Source organism: Silene latifolia, chromosome 9 (assembly GCF_048544455.1).
Source record: "Silene latifolia isolate original U9 population chromosome 9, ASM4854445v1, whole genome shotgun sequence".
NCBI classification, from domain to species: domain Eukaryota; kingdom Viridiplantae; phylum Streptophyta; class Magnoliopsida; order Caryophyllales; family Caryophyllaceae; genus Silene; species Silene latifolia.
In genome coordinates this window covers 167,636,980-167,639,281 of record NC_133534.1, presented here as the reverse complement: position 1 = coordinate 167,639,281, position 2,302 = coordinate 167,636,980, and the positions used below count along the sequence as shown (strand labels likewise).

Sequence of the window (2,302 nt, the reverse complement as noted above, 5' to 3'; positions counted from 1 at the left end):
CCATCATTACTCCCACATCTCTCACAAGAAACGGTCTCTCCTCTAGTAAGAACATGGACCGTCTGAGGCTCCCCAGCAGCTTGTAACTCCAACTTGTCGAATCTAGCATTCATGGTCTCCAGCTGAGCTAAAACCTGCTTATCAACTGCATGAACTGTCCTAATCCCATCCCTCGGGTTACCATATTCAGCACTGTGATTCGCCATCTCTTCAATAAGGGACCATCCCTTATCATCATCTGTATTCTCCAGAAATCTTCCACTAGATGCCGCATCAAGTATGGCTCTCTGGTCGTCATACAGCCCATTGTAGAACTGATTAGCTAGAAACCATGGGTAAAAACCATGGTGAGGAATAGACCTCACCAACTTCTTGAATCGCGACCATGCCTCATAGAGACTTTCATCGGGAGCCTGTCTGAAACTAGTAATCTTGGCCCTCAGCAAATTGGTGCGTTGTGGAGGGAAATATCTCTTGTAAAATGCAAGAGCAAGAGACTCCCAATCTGTAACCCCAGCAGCTGTGCGGTCCAAGTCAGTCAGCCACTCCCTGGCTGAGTCAGCTAAAGAGAAATGAAATAGGACCTCCTTGATGTTATCTTGAGTTACCCCCTTAGTGGCGGGGATAGTAGAACAATAGTCTGTAAAGACCTCCATGTGCTTCCTCGGGTCTTCACCGGTCACACCTCTATAAATATTTCGCTCTACCAGATTGATATAAGAAGGACGGATGTCGAATGTATTCCCATCCTCAACCTGGAGATTGAAACCCTTCGGAATAGAGGATGCTTTAGGCACTGAATGAATAGAAAGTTTAGGCATCTTTACTGTAGAAATCGGACTGTCTTCCACGAAAAGAAAATCATCAAGCTCTGGCTCGAAAGTACTCAAGTCTTCCTTTCATGATTTCCTTTGCAGACGGAGTCTATGCCTGAATAATCTCTCCGGCTCTGAATCAGCTGAAACTAATTCACACCTATCTGACCTGGGCATAAACAACACTGAAAGGAAATAATAAGAACGACCACAAGGAATAGAAATTCCCTGAGACGGATAAAATAAACGGAACGAAAACAAATAGGGCAATTGCCTCCCCGGCAACGGCGCCAAAATTTGACACGTCTGTCGTGTACCTGTCAAAAATAAACTAACTATATAGCTAGGGAAGTCAGGTCGATTTCCACAGAGAGGCAAGATATTTGTAGAAGTCCGTCTATTTGGTCACAAATTGGGGGGGGGGGGGGGGGGGGGGTTGTTTGAATTGTTATCTAAACTACGAGATTTAAAGGAAAGAGAAATAAAGGATAAGAGCAATAAAAGCAGAGAAAAAGGATAAAACTATCAGATAGAGAGGGACATGTCAGGATTTTGGTTCACTACGATAGTCTAGTGACTCAGCTGTAAATGACTCAGACGAATTAATGTAAGACGGATGTTGAAAGGTCCTTTCGGTCCACTTTCTATCCTAAAATACCGCTAACTTAACTTTCATTCTCGTCAGGGTAGTCTACTGTTCATAGCAGGCCTATTTAGTCCAATCTTTCGATCTAGGATTAATTTTAGCCAGATTAAAGGTTAACTTAGAAGTGTGCACTCAACTAAGTCGAATAAATACAATTAAATTGCTATGGTGACAGAGCCTTGTAATCAATTCATCTGTTTCATCTACTATATCGTCACTTTCTTACCGCAGATCCCCTAATCCCAACATGAAAGGGGTTTAGCTACTCATGTCGCTAATTAAACTAACAGCAGATAGATTTCCAGCAGTAAACATTATGAAATAAACAATAAATTGCATAAAAGTAAATTAGGGCAGAAGAAATAAATAGAGCAAACAAGAAATTAAAGCAAACAATGATTAATTATTAATAAGAAACGAGAAAGGAATTACAATCCAAGCGAATCCGGCGTAAAGAACACAAAATCCGAGTGAAAATAATCCCAAAGTATAGTTACAGACAAGAGCAAAAGCAACCTAATAAAGTTCACAGTAGAAAGCTTTTTATAATCGAAGGATAGATAAAAAGATGATTAATAACCTAGTTAACATAGGTTAAATAGGAAAAGTACTTAAGTTTTGCGAAATAAATCAACACACGGGCTGTTTAGAAGCCCATAATAGCGAAACCACTCGATCGAGTGGATTAAAACCACTCGATCGAGCAAACACCTCAGCAAATCTACTCGATCGAGTAGAAAGTTACTCGATCGAGTAACCTGTCTTTCTGCAAGCTAAGGATCGAGTGGGAAACCACTCGATCGACCATCAGAGGACGTAAAAACCACTCGATCGAGTGGTA

The 2,302-nt window shown here is 41.3% G+C and overlaps 1 non-coding gene across 1 annotated transcript; it reads left to right on the top strand.

Moving 5' to 3' along the window:
* Positions 1-339: 339 nt before the first annotated feature.
* On the top strand, positions 340-446 carry LOC141603664 (small nucleolar RNA R71). Its single transcript, XR_012525522.1, has one exon. It is a non-coding gene; the product is annotated as a small nucleolar RNA R71 (small nucleolar RNA).
* Positions 447-2,302: the final 1,856 nt, after the last annotated feature.